The sequence below is a fragment of the Melospiza melodia genome, unplaced genomic scaffold (genome assembly GCF_035770615.1).
Source record: "Melospiza melodia melodia isolate bMelMel2 unplaced genomic scaffold, bMelMel2.pri scaffold_18, whole genome shotgun sequence".
NCBI classification, from domain to species: Eukaryota; Metazoa; Chordata; class Aves; order Passeriformes; family Passerellidae; genus Melospiza; species Melospiza melodia.
This window is the reverse complement of record NW_026948525.1, coordinates 4,023,783-4,037,351: the sequence shown is the minus strand read 5'-3', so window position 1 is coordinate 4,037,351 and position 13,569 is coordinate 4,023,783. Positions and strand designations below refer to the sequence as shown.

Genomic DNA, 13,569 nt, shown 5'->3' with positions numbered 1-13,569 from the left:
ATCCATTCTGTAGATGAGCACATAGTGTCAGAATCCTTTGCTCCTGGTGCTGTGTTCTTTTCTTTATTCAGTCTTCTGTTGTATTTTGATAAGGTCTTAAAAAAACATTTACATTTTTGAAAGTAAAAATAATTTCTCACATGGGGTTGGGGAATATGGGGCAAGGTTTTCCACACTGGGTCAGCTCTCGGGGTAAAACTTCACTGACCTGGCCAGACTTCCTTAGGAGAGACCCTGGATCAATATCAATCACAGAATGCTGAAATCACATCTTGTATAATAGGAACAGCAATAAAAGGCCCCCTTTAAGATAGGATTACATATTTCTGAGAAGCTCTTTGAAATATTTCTCCATAACTGTAAAAAGAAGCCTTCCTGCTGAACTGAACTAGACCAGAGGGAAATCAAGGCAGAGCCATGGTTTGTCAGGACTTGCTTGATCCTAATGAGCCCCGTGGTGCATTTGCAGCTGAGTCCTGGAACGTCAGGACCTGAGAGGAGGTTGCACAAACCTTTCCAGAAGTCAAAGACAGAAGAAAACCCCAAAGTGTCTCAATGAATGAATGGGTCATGCTGAGGTCCATCCCAACAAAGGCTCCTCATGGACTCCTTGGAGGACAGAATTGGAGGCCAGGATTGTACATAAAATCTCTCAGAGGGTCAAAATGGAAAGGAAAATCCAAAGTACCTTAGAAACCCTGAGTACCTCAAAGCATTCATGAGCCCCACTGAGTGTCAGTACAAAGCTCTCAAGGGACTCGTTAAAGCAGATAATTGGGGCCATGATTGCACAAGCCTCTCACAGAGTCTGTATCAAAAGGGAAACACCAAGTACCTAAAAATAACTGAGTACTTTGAAGCATTAATGGCCCACAAAATGTCATTACTGATAAAGACTCTCAAGGGACTAATTAAAGGAGATAATGGAGTCTGTGACTTCACAATCTTTCTCATAGAACCTGTATCCAAAAGGGAAACACAAAGTAACTCAAAATAAATGAATACCCCGAAGCATTAATGAGCCCACTGAGTGTTGTTACTGACAAAGCCTCTCCGGGGACTAATTACAGCAGATAATTGAAGACTAGGATTGCACAAGCCTCTCAGAGACTCCAAGGCAAAAACCAAACCCAAAGTCCTTTGAAAAACCTGCAGTCCCTACAGCGAGCATTAGGAGCCCCCAAGGCCATTCCTGAGCAAGGCTCCCCAGGGACTCCTTCCAGCAGATCCTTGAGGCCACTGGGATGTGGGCTAGGGGGATGATGCTGAGGGCAGGACAAGGGGCTGACAGTGCCCAGCCTGACTGGGGTTGTGCCAGGAGGCCCCAGGGCCTCAGGACAAGGCGTCTCCTCACAGCCCTTGGCAGCACAGACCCTGCTGTGCCCCAGGGCACCAAGACTTGGCTTCTCTTTGTCCCCACCTGTCATCACTGCCTGCAGTTCTCTGCTCTGCCTGGAGCCTGGGGACACTTTCTCAGTTGTGTCCCTCTCTGGGACCCATTAAAAGTCCAAGAAAGTTTGGAGTTGGATTCTGGCTTGGAGTTCTGGAGAAGTTTCTTCAGCTCCCTCTCAGGGACTGATATTCAGGGCTTGAGCACAAAGCTGCAGAGGCTCATTAAAGTCCTTGTGCTGTGTCTGTGCTGCTGAGCTGGGCTGGGCTCCTGGCACAGAGGCAGTTTCTGGTAATCAAGAAGAGCTTCAAAAGCACATTTCTCTTGATGAGCAGCTCTTCTGCCAGCCCAGCAGGGCTGGGGCACTGCCTGCAGCCACCCCAGGCACAGCACAGAGGCCCAGAGAGCTTCAGTCAGTCAGGGCTGGGAAGGTGCTGAGAAGTGCCTGGGGCACAATCACTGCCAGCCCTTGGCACAGGAACCTCTGGCTGCAGGACAATGCAGCTGCAGCTCCTGGAGCCATCTCCTAAAGCTGGAACCTCCCAATGCCTACAGACTCCGATTGTCTCTTGTGCAGAGCAGCTAGGGGTGCCCAGGGCTGTCCTGCAGAGTAGGGTCCTGCAGCCCAGGGCGCTGTGCAGGGGCAGGGACTCTGCTGCCTGCCAAGGACAGCTTTCAGCCAGCCCTGGCAGCTGCTCCCAGCACTGGGGCACAAGGTCTGGGTGGGAGGAGACAGCTGGTAAGGCTTGGAAGTGATCTCCTTGTGTGGAGAGGATGCTGCATTGCTCAGGACTGCTCCCAGCATGGCATTCAACTGCAGAACATTTCTAAGCAGATTATACAGAGAGCACAGCGATGCAGGGACTGCATGAAAGGGGAAATCCTACTTTTTTAATCTGTTGCTCTGGTTTGCTTGGAAGGGAATTTGCACATACATATTCATCTCTCGGTTCAGGTTGAGAAAAAAAAATTCTCAGATCTGAATAAACCGGGCAGTTGCGGAGATCAGCACAGGGCCCCTTAGAGGCAGCATCAGTGTCGCTTTTCTAGCCTCCACAGGGTTGCTCTGACGTTGCCATCAGAGCCTGCAGAGCCAGAGCTGTCCCTGGACAGTGCCAGAGTTGGGAGGGTCCTGCAGGGCAGAGCTGAGCCCCCAGGACTGGGCTGGGCTCTGGCAGCACTGGCAGGGCCCAGCCCTGGGCACAGGGAAGTAGCTGCTTGCAGGGACAGCTCCAGGCAGCAGAGCCCTGGGCAGGCAGTGGAGGGAAAGTGCCCCCAAGCTGTGCTGGGATATTTAAAGTCCTCTCCAAACCCAACTATTCCATGGTTACTTTTTTACAGATCCCCATGCCAAGGCATTGCAAATGTCCAACAGCAGCTCCATCAGGCATTTCCTCCTGCTGGCATTGGCAGACATGCAGCAGCTGCAGCTCCTGCACTTCTGCCTCTTGCTGGGCATCTCCCTGGCTGCCCTCCTGGGTAACGGCCTCATCATCAGTGTCGTAGCCTGCAGCCACCACCTGCACATGCCCATGTTCTTCTTCCTGCTCAACCTGGCCCTCAGCGACCTGGGCTTCATCTGCACCACTGTCCCCAAAGCCATGCAAAATTCCCTCTGGGACACCACGGACATCTCCTACACAGGATGTGCTGCACAGCTATTTTCCATTATGTTCTTCCTGTCAGAAGAGTATTTCCTCTTGACCATCATGTGCTATGACCGCTACATGTCCATCTGCAAACCCCTGAACTACAGGACCCTCCTGGGCAGCAGAGCTTGTGCCCACATGGCAGCGGCTGCCTGGGCCAGTGCCTTTCTCTTTTAGCTGATCCACACGGCCAATACATTTTCCCTGCCCCTGTGCCATGGCAATGCCCTGGGCCAGTTCTTCTGTGAAGTCCCCCAGATCCTCGAGCTCTCCTGCTCCATATTCCACCTCAGGGAACTGCGGCCTCTTGCTCTTAGTGGCTGTTTAGGACTCGGTTGTTTTGTGTTCATTGTTTTCTCCTATGTGCAGATTTTCAGGGCTGTGCTGAGGATCCCCTCTGAGCAGGGACGGCACAAAGCCTTTTCCACCTGCTTCCCTCACCTGGCAATGGTCTCCCAGTTCCTCACCACTGGCACATTTGCTCACCTAAAGCCCCCCTCCATCTCCTCGCCATCCCTGGATCTGGCCCTGTCAGTTCTGTACTCACTGGTGCCTTCAGCCCTGAACCCCCTCATCTACAGCCTGAGGAACCAGGAGCTCAAGGCTGCAGTGAGGACACTGATTACTGGATGGTTTCAGAAACATTAAACTCCTGGCCAGTTTCTGCAAATAACTCGTAATAAGGCATCTTTCGTACTTCTTGTTGGTTTCCTTGTTTCTTTATGTTTATTTTACGTTTTTCATATTGTCCATCAAAAAAAGTAATTTTTTGTGCCATTTCTCATTTTGTTTCTCTCCACCTTTTTTGTGGCCACACACTGTGTCAATGAGGAGCTGTGCTGTTGGTGGCTTTAAATGAACTAAAGGATCTCCCAGCAGAGTTTTCTGCAGAGATGTCCTTTTGTTGCCTTCTCTGGAGCTGCAGCAGCAATGTCTGTGTGCAGAGCTGGGGGCAGATCAGTGCTGGCCCAGCAGCTGAGCCCAGCAGCAGCACTTGGTGTTGCCAGTGCTGCTGCTGTGGCCCTGCCCCACTGCCCTGGTGGCCCTGGTGTTGATGTAGGGCCTGAGTGCTCTCAGGGCCAGGCACAGTCCTGGGGGTGGCAGTGCCAGGGCTGCAGCAGGGAAAGGCCAAGCGCCCTGCTGGGGCAGCACTGACGCCTCAGCCCAGGCCCTGGGGGCTCCAGACTCCTTGCCCAAGCTCTCTCAGGAACATGCCCAGGCCCTCTCAGGAACATGCCCAGGCCCATGCTTAGCACAGAAAACCCCCGTGAGCAGCCCCAGGCTGGCTGTGGGCAGGCTGGGGGCAAACAGCATGGCTGGGGCTCTGCAAGGGCCATGAGGGAGATGGGAAGGAGCAGCAGAGCAGGGATTGATCCATCCTCAGTGCACTGGACAGCCCAGGGCAGCGTCCCAGAGCGTCCTCATGGAGCTGCCAACAACATCCCACCTCTGCAGCCCTGGCCTCTCCCCCAGCTCACACAGGTGCCCCATCCTTGCAGGCACAGACATGGCAGCACTGGCTCAGGAGCCTCTGTTTACATTGCACACAGCACGTGGGAGCACCCCCATGCTGTTTCTGTGGGCAAATGAACCTGAGGGAGCATAAATGCCATCAGCCCCTGGGGCCAGCAAGGGCTGGGGGACACCAGGGAAACCACTCAGCTTTGTCCTGGCCTCTGCAGTCAGCCAGAAAGCCTGGCCCGGAAACCATCAGTGTCCGTCTCAACCTGGCTAAGCATGCAGGGGCAGGACTCAGGCCAGGCCTTGTGGGGCAGGGCCAGTGCCTCTGCAAGGCATTGCAAACAGGCAAGTGGCCCAGAGAGGAGGCTGCTCTGGGCCCTTGGTGGCATGGACAGAGCAGGGAGGGGGCCCAGGACATTTGTCAGCGCCAGCCTCTGTGCCCAGCCCTTGGCAGCCCTGGCTACTGAGCCCAGCTTTGGCGTGGGCTGAGTTTGGCTGTGGCTGAGCTCCATCCTCCTGCGGGGCTCAGGGCCTGTTCCCAGCCATGGCCAGCCCTGGCTGCCTCTCTGCTGGCCCAGAGACTGGCAGAGCCCAGGGCAGGGCTGTCTGTGCAGCCCCACAGGTGCCAGGGGCTCTGCAGGAGCTGGCAGAGGCTGCCCAGCAGGGAGGCCATGGGGCACAGAGCCCCAAGGCTGCTGTGGGCACCACGGCACAGGGGCCATTCCCAACCGCAATGCTCCTGGCCTGGGCTGGGCCTGCACAGGGGCTGGGCCACCATGGCTGGGCCAGCACAGGGCCACAAAGGGGCCACGCAGCCACTACCGGGGCTGACAGCAAGGCCAGGCACACACAAGACATTGCTGAGCATGGCCTGCGCTGGCCAGGCCTGACTGTGCCAAAGGCAGAGCTCAGCTGCCCTTGGGGCTGCAGGAACAGTCCAGAGCCCAAAGAGCCTCCATGGCTGTGCTGGAGACCAAGGCTGCAGGAGGGACATGCAGGGCTGCTGTGGGATGAGGAGGGCATTGAATTCTAGTACACACCTCAGCTCTCTGATGATCCTGGTACCATGCTGGGCCCTGTTTCAGACTGGAGCAGAGCAGATTAGGGACATGTCAGATGCTGCTGGGACATCCCAGAGAGCTGAGGCAAGAGCTATGATGGTTGTTAAACTGTTCAAATGTTTAACTCGTGTTTGTTGGCAAGAAACCTTTCTGTGCCTCTGAGTGTCACCAGGCCCTGACCCCAAAGGACACAAACCTGATGAGTTGTGGTTCCAACTGCAGGGGCTGCACTTGCACCTTGGCTCTGCACAGGAGAGCTCTTCATCCCCTTTCTCTCTTTTCCTCCATCTGGGCATGGAGGGAGCTCCTGACTTCAGCTCGTGACTCCTGTGTGCAAAGAACAAATCTGGGCAGAATCGGGGCAGGGAGGGTTTGGGGGACCTTGGGATCTTTTCTGGGCACAGAAGGTGTTTTCCATTGCTCTGAGACTGTCTGCTGTGGAAAGTAGATTTAATATCCAGCAGAGGAATGACTTTTGCATTGGATGGAGCTGTGCCTTCCCTTGGCTTTGTTGGCTGACAAGAAATGAACATCCCTCTGTTTCTCGGGCAGCTCCTTCTCCAAGGAAAGCAGGTGGGAGTTGGAGCCAAGGAGCTGAAAGCTGCAGGTGCAGCCTGGGCTGGAGGGAGCCCAGATTTGCACAAGGCTGCTCTGAGTGCCAGGGCTTGGATGGGGGAAATGGTGGGGTGGGGGTAGGGACAGAGTCTGATTGATTGTGAGCCATGAAGGGTCTTGATTTTCATATCTATTCCAACTGCATGAGGAGGTACTTGGATTCAGTGTCAACTGCAGATTGCACATATCAATGAATTGTCAGGGAAAAAAAACAAAACAGGACCTAAAAAACCTTTTTGACCTGTCTTTTTTCTTATAGTATATTCACTTTAAATAGGTTTCTGAAATTTGTGGAACTAACCACAAAAGGTTTGAAAATTAAAATGAAATTATTCCCAGAGGCTTGGCTTGTTCAGGTGTTCTGAATGTTAATGAGCCCTGGGACACTGAATTCCTGCACTGAAGAGCTGAAGGCTGAACAAGCCTCTGCAGCAGGAAAATTCAGCAGTAGCCTCCAAGTTGCTGAGGATGTCAGCAGCCCCCACTGAGGCCATCCCTGCCCAGATACCGTGGGGGAATGGGCAGACAAGGAGAGCGTCCCTGGGGCTGGGGCAGCACAACTCAGAGGCACCAGTTGCTCCAGCTGGGAAATGGAGTGTGGAATGTGTCTGGCAAAGCCCTGCCTGGTCTGTGCCAAGCAGGACAGACAAGCCCTGACTCCCATCCACTAAAAAACTCTCTTGAGGAGACATTTAAAATGAATTACAATTGCTTGCGTCCTTTGAGTTAGATGCACTGGAGAAATACCAACAAGACATTGTCAGGACCACAAAACAACAAAAGAGACTTTAGTGGGAACTTTAGAAAATTAGAGAAACTTTGGCAAAATGTTTATTATGACATTGCAGTGGTTTTGGTTTGTTAGTTTAAGATTTTTCTATTCTTGAGATTTGTTAATTATTGTATTGATCAGTGTGGTGGGTTTTCATGTCGGTTAAATATTTATGTACTTGTTTGGTTGTGAGACAGCACTATGAAAAAGGTAAAGTAGGCTTAAAATTTTAGAAGGGTATAAAGAAAATTTCATTAAAAGCAGCCTAAAGAAAAAAGGTAGTAAGAATTAAAACAAACTCTTCGTTACAATATTTTTTCTTTACGACTTTTTCTGTTTACTGACAATGTAAAGAAACTCAAAATTTCTAGTTAGTTTACTATTTCTAGAATAGTCTTTTTTTAGTTTACATTGGGAGAGAAGTTTTTCTTTTTAAGATTATGGAGATTTTTTATTTGAGGAAAAAATAGGGTTTTTTGGTTCTTAATTTTTGATGGATAACAGTTGTCTGGGGAACTTTGTTATTGTGAAGTTGTTTTTATTGTTACAAACTTTTTTACAGCTTTTTGATGTACAAGTTGACTTATGGGGTGTTGTTTTAAGGATGAGTTATTTAAAGGTAAAAATTTTTATTATTTACTTATAAAATGATTTTTATCTCTGAGAATAGAGATCTTCTTTTGGGGATGCTGGATTAAATTTTTTTCCCTGTTTAAAATTTTATGAAATTACAGTTATTTTAACATTTGTTTATTTAACATGGAAGTTTTTCTTCAATATTAATTTGAAAATTTTTTATAGTTTTATGTGTTATAAAGAAAAAGTTTTTTCTTTATAGTTTGTAGGAGGATTTTATTTTTTAGATTAAGGTATTTTTTCTTCTTTTTTATTTGGGATATAACTTCTTTACTGACTTTGATGGTTTTATGGCTCTTTTTATATGCTTGTATTTTTTTTTTTCTTTTACTCGAGGGAGGATTGAAGTATTGAAAGGATTAGCACCTTACCCACCAGTAACTTGCAGTGGAAATTGTGGTTGGGTTGTGTTACAGTTGGTTTTATGTCTGGTATTGGGGGTTTTATTGTCTTTAATTTTAGTTTCAGGGTTATTTTGTGTGGGTGGTAGGTTGTAGGGGTTTTTGGTGTGACTTGTGTTTCATGGAGGGGACTTGATGGTAAGCTTTTAATAGCTGTGGCTAGCTTTGTTCTGGTTGAGGTCTTTTAGCCTCTTTTGTTTTACAGTTTGGCAGTTGCTGGGGTTTGGTTTGGTTAGAATGGGGCCAATGGGGAGGGGGAGCAGTGTGGGGAGGGTGGAAGGGGCTCAGTCTACAGCAGGGTTGCTTGGTTTGGTTTGGTTTTGTTTGCTTTGCTTTGCTTTGGTGTGGTGGAGATGGGGGCTGGGGTGGGGGCCCGCTGCTTCTTGTTGACTCTGAAAGAAAGAGGAGGTTCCTGGATTTTTTCATCTTTAACATATGTGTTTCACAGAGCCATGTTCAGTATCTTAGTGGTTTAACAGATTGTCGGTAACACAAGAAGCTTTGTATTACTTTTAAAAATTCTTCTCAAGTCAAACTATGAAAGACATTCAATCAACACAAAACACTTCTCGAGGCATTGACTTGGCCCATTCAACTTCACAAACTCTAAGCCTGTTCAATTTAATGTTAATCAAAATTTTCAGGAGCACAGAAACAGAAGAAGATTACACAGAAAGAGAGAAAGACAAAAAAGATAAAGAGAAGCACACACACAGCTACCAACTCCTGGATTCCAGCAGTGTTCAAATGGAAATTCCAAGAGGAGGTAGGGTCAAGATGTGTGCTTGCCTTGTGGTCAGCCTTCAATACCCCTTGGTCTCCCTGGGCCCTTCCCCCAGGTGGGACTTGGGCTCATTTGGTCCTGCAGGAGCTGGGCTGGGGGCTGCAGAGGTGGCTGTGGAGCATTGCCTGTGCTGTGCCAGGGACTGGCAGACACTGCTGGGCTGGGGTAGAGGCTCTGGGGGGATTGGGGTTCCAGGGCAGGGCAGGGCTGGGGTTCCAGGTCAGGTCAAGGCTGGACCTGCCCCTTCCTCCCCCCACACAAAATGTTTTGAGCCAACAATCTCCTCCCATCTGTCACAACAGGGAATGTTGGAGGTGAAATCCCAATTCTGGCCTTGGGTACCTGGACGAGAAGGACAGTTCTTTTTCATAGGAAGGAAAGCATGGAGCCCCGCTGTTTAGAAGGCAGCTGATAGCCTCACTGGGCCAAGGCCAGCCAGACTTGTCAGAAATTGTTACCCTAGTTTTTTAAGATTTTCTAAGCCTTCCGATGTTGACATTCTTGTAGTGAACTTTCTCACACACTTTCTGTAATTAAGTCATTATTTTGCATTCCTTTATGGAGGAGGAGAGATGGACTGTTGGTTTGGCAAGTGTCATTGGAGAGGTGGCACTGTCACCCTCCAATCTGCTGTCACTTTTGGAAAACTATAAATGTTGGAGTCAGAAAATAAACTTCCCCTTTTTCTTCGCCTTGAGACCAGTGGTGTGTGCTTGTGTTTTTCCGTGTCCTGTAGCGACATCTGGTGATGCCGAAGTGTCTTGCAGCCTAGGCTGAGACACAGTCTGGATTGCTGGTGATGTTGTATTGTCCCCTTCTCTTTGGTGCTTTGCCTGCTGTTCTCGTGGTGATGGAAACCTCTGCGGGTTTCGAGGAGGATTCCCTCGTTTTGGACCTCTGGAGAGGAGTCTTGGAGTGGAAACAGGTTTCAATTTCCTGGAGCGATTTCGAGAGATTGTTTTTGTGGGCCCGTGAAAGGGGTTTCTTTTCGGACTCTGTGAAGGCGTTCTCCAGGGAGGTGTGGTCTCTTGTGGGGGTCGGCCTCATGGATGCCCTCTTTGATGATTGCACTGTAGACGTCTGATTGCTGCTGGTGCAGGGGAAAAAGTGTGAGGAGCTTTGGCAGGGGTCTAGTTCTTGTACCCCTCGGAGTTCTCAGGGGAGCCCTTCTGTCTCGGACGTGGACAAGGGGGAGTTTGAGTTTCTGTGTGATGTGGAGTCCCCCTCCCCGCCCCGGGATGGTGTGCTGGGGGGTGGCGACTGTTCCCCCGGGGTGGACTCCTGGTCCTGAATCAGGGGGGCGCAGCCCTGTGGGCTTCTGAGGGCTCTGTGGATTCAGCGGACCGTTCTAGCTCCACCCTGCCCTGCGCAGGCGGCTGGGTGGGGGACTGGTTGCCCTCTCTTTGTGCCTTCCCGGCACTTGAGGGTCAGCCTCCGCCTCGGCTTGAGTCTGATTCGCTGACGACTCTTTGTCTGAATTGCGGTGTTTCCACGAAGTTCCCGCTGAGCGTGGCAGAGGCAGTTTCACTCGCCTTCGAGTCAGGCTCCTCGGCGGGGGGGGGGCGACTTTGCCCGTCTCTGGGCCTGCGCAGCCTGCTGAGCATGCGCAGTCAGTGGAAGCAGCCGGGGGCGGGGCGTTGGTTAGTATTCTGTCTGGCCTCGCTTGGGTGTGAGCAGGCTGTCCATCCCACTCCACTCGGTGGGGGCCGTGCCTTGCGGCTCAGGACGGACGCTCATAGGGAGTGTGCCGGGCTCCCTTGTGCTGCCCCGCAGTGACGCGGCTCCGCGGGCTGCACCTCTCTCGGTACCCCGCCCCTCCCCCATGTTGGGGGCCGGAGGCCCTGCGCCGGTCTCGTTCCGGTGCACACCAGGTTTGCGGGCCATGCTGGAACCTGTGCCCGCCAAGGCGCCCCATGCCGGGGCTGCAGCGCGACAGGGCGCTGAGGTGTTTACCTTACCTTTAGCGCAACTGCTGACACGGCCAGCGGGAGCCGGTGGGTGCCCGGGGCCATGGCGCTTCCTCATCAAATTTGTGGATGCTTCCCTTGTGCCAGGTGACTGTGCGTCCTAGGCACCCCGAGAGTTTCTGGCAAGAACTAAAAACTAAGTTCTACGAGATGTCTGAGCCTGCCTCCTTGCGGCATCCGCAGGGTCGCAGAGTGGGGTTCTCTGGCTCTGCCGGTGCTGCAGGGGGCGCAGGGGCGAGTGGTGTTGAGTTGGCTCCCAGTCGATCATCTACTCTTGTCCCTGTGGGGCCCAAGCACCAGGACACAGCAGGTGCTGTGGCTTTGCTAGGGAGTTCCCAGACTTTCCCTGTGCTCAGGAGTGTTACTCATAACACCCATGAACCCATTTCGTATAAGCTGGAGAGGGAAGTCCATGATGTGGTTGCTCAGCATGGTTTGGGGTCTGCTGAGGTTATGCAGACTCTCCAGAGGGTTGCTATGGACGTGCTCATGCCTCATGACCTCTGCTTCTGTAGGAGGGTCATAGTGGCTCTGCCAGGTGTTCCTACTGTCTCCCAGACGGTGGAGGCCTGTGCGGACATCATCCCCTCGGGCCAGAAGTTGGCTGCCGTGGCTGCTGCTGTGCAGCCAGTCTGGGTGGCACCGCACGGCAAGCGGCCACAGCAGGGGACTGCGCAGGCTCGCAAGAAGCGGGGGAAGAAAACACAGAAGGTCAAATTCCCCATGTTTCTGTGCAGTCTGTGTGGTAGGCCAAATCATGTGTCCAATATTTGCAAGGGCACTGTTCATGTTCATGGCCAGGCTTTACCGGGCTCAGGAAACATGAAGCGGAGTGCGCAGCAGGAGGGGCACACCCAGACACAAGCTTCTCTCCAGACCCAGGAGCCGATAGAGGTCTCCTTTGCCAGCTCGCAGTCAGCACCCGCAGATCAGCAGGTGTGGATGTCTGCACCGCAGCAACAGTTGTCTTAGAATCTTCTGAGATACGCAAGGTTCCCCTGGATGCCTTTGGTCCCTTGGGCAGGGGCATGAGTGCTCTTCTCATGGGGAGGTCTAGTGCCTTCAGGGCATCATTGTTCACCTGGGGCTCATTGATACAGATTTCACAGGGCAGATTTCTGCCATGGTCTCCACAGCCACCCCCCATCACAATCCTGAAAGGGACGCGGCTTGCTCGACTTGTGCCTTTTAAGTCCTCTGTTCGCAGGACAGCTGACCGGTTGCGTGCAGCTGGTGGCTTTGGATCCACTGGGCCACCTTAAGTTCACTGGACTGCTGTCCTGACCACGGACCATCCTGAGATGCTGTGTACCGTCTGTTCCTGGTGGAACACCATCGGAAATCCACCTCCGCGGGCTTCTCGACTGCAGTGCTGACGTCACGGTTCTCTCCCTTGCCGCCTGGCCCCCAGAGTGGCCCTTGGATCTGGTGGAGACATCTGTCGTGGGCCTGGGAAGAATGGCGCAATGCTATGTGAGCCAGCGGCCCGTACTGGTTATGAACCTGGAGGGACAGATGGCCTGGGTCAGGCCTCATGTTACTTCAACTCCTCCCAACTTCTGGGGGAGGGATGTTCTGTCTGTCTGTGGGGTGAGCATCAGGACAGTTTTTTGATGGGGGTCACTGTGATGAAGGGTGCAGAGTGTCCTATGCCTCCTATTTGGTGGCTGGTGGACAAACCTGTCTGGGAGAAGCAATGGCCCCTCTTTCAAGATAAATTGGATGCCCTTCGGAATTTGGTGCAGGAGTAGTGTGACCAGGGTCATCTGGAGCCTTCTCCCAGTCCCTGGAACACTCCTGTCTTCTGCTTCAAAAAGAAATCTGGGAAATGGAGGTTGTTGCAAGACCTCCAAAAGGTTAATGCCGTGATGGAAAGCATGGGAACATTGCAGGTGGGCATGCCATCACCTACCATGCTTCCCACAGACTGGCTGGTCCTCATTGTGGATCTGAAGGATTGTTTCTTTACAATTCCTTTGCATTCTGATGACAGACCGAAGTGCCAGCAATTAACAAGGCTGAGCCCGCACAAAGATATCAGTGGAGGACTTTGCCCCAGAGCATGCTCAGTTCTCCTGCCATATGCCAGTGGTATGTGGCCCGTGCCTTGTCTGGAGTTCGCAAGCAGTTTCCTGATGCACATCTGTATCATTATATGGACAACATTTTGGTGGCTGCGTCCACCCAGGATGAGCTGCTGAGGATTCAGCCTCGGTTGCTCGATGCTTTGCATGCTCATGGACTGCAGGTGGCTCCAGAAAAGGTTCAACAACAACTGCCTTGGGAGTACTTGGGGGACAAAATTCTGGAACGGACGATCCGTCACCAGGAGGTGCAATTTGTGCATTCTGTGAAGACACTGAATGATGCTCAGAAATTGGTAGGTGTCATCATTTGGTTACGTCCGTACTTGGGACTAACTGACGCACAGCTGTCTCCTGTGTATGATTTGTTGAAAGGAGACTCTGATCTAAAGTTGCCTCCGCACACTGTCCCTGAGGCTTGTAAGGCATTGGAGGTGGTTCAGCAAGCTGTTTCAGCTTGCCAAGTTCATCACATTGATTCCTCCGTTGATGTCACTGTGTTCATCACCACTCCAGATTGGCATCCCACGGGCATCATTGGCCAATGGAGTGACAAGTGGTCTGATTCCCTGCATGTTTTAGAGTGGGTTTTCCTGCCCCATCAGCTGCAGAAGATGGCAACTGCATTGTTTGAGCTGATTGCTCGCTTGATAATCAAATGCCGGCAACAGTGTTTTTAATTGATGGGTGTGGATCCCGCAAAGATCATACTCCCGGTGCAACCGGAGAATTTTGACTGGAGCTTTGCA

At 51.8% G+C, this 13,569-nt stretch overlaps 1 pseudogene; it reads left to right on the top strand.

Moving 5' to 3' along the window:
- The window catches only part of LOC134433334 (serine/threonine-protein kinase pim-1-like), a 95,597-nt pseudogene extending 86,079 nt beyond the window's left edge, over nt 1-9,518 (top strand).
- Nucleotides 9,519-13,569: the final 4,051 nt, after the last annotated feature.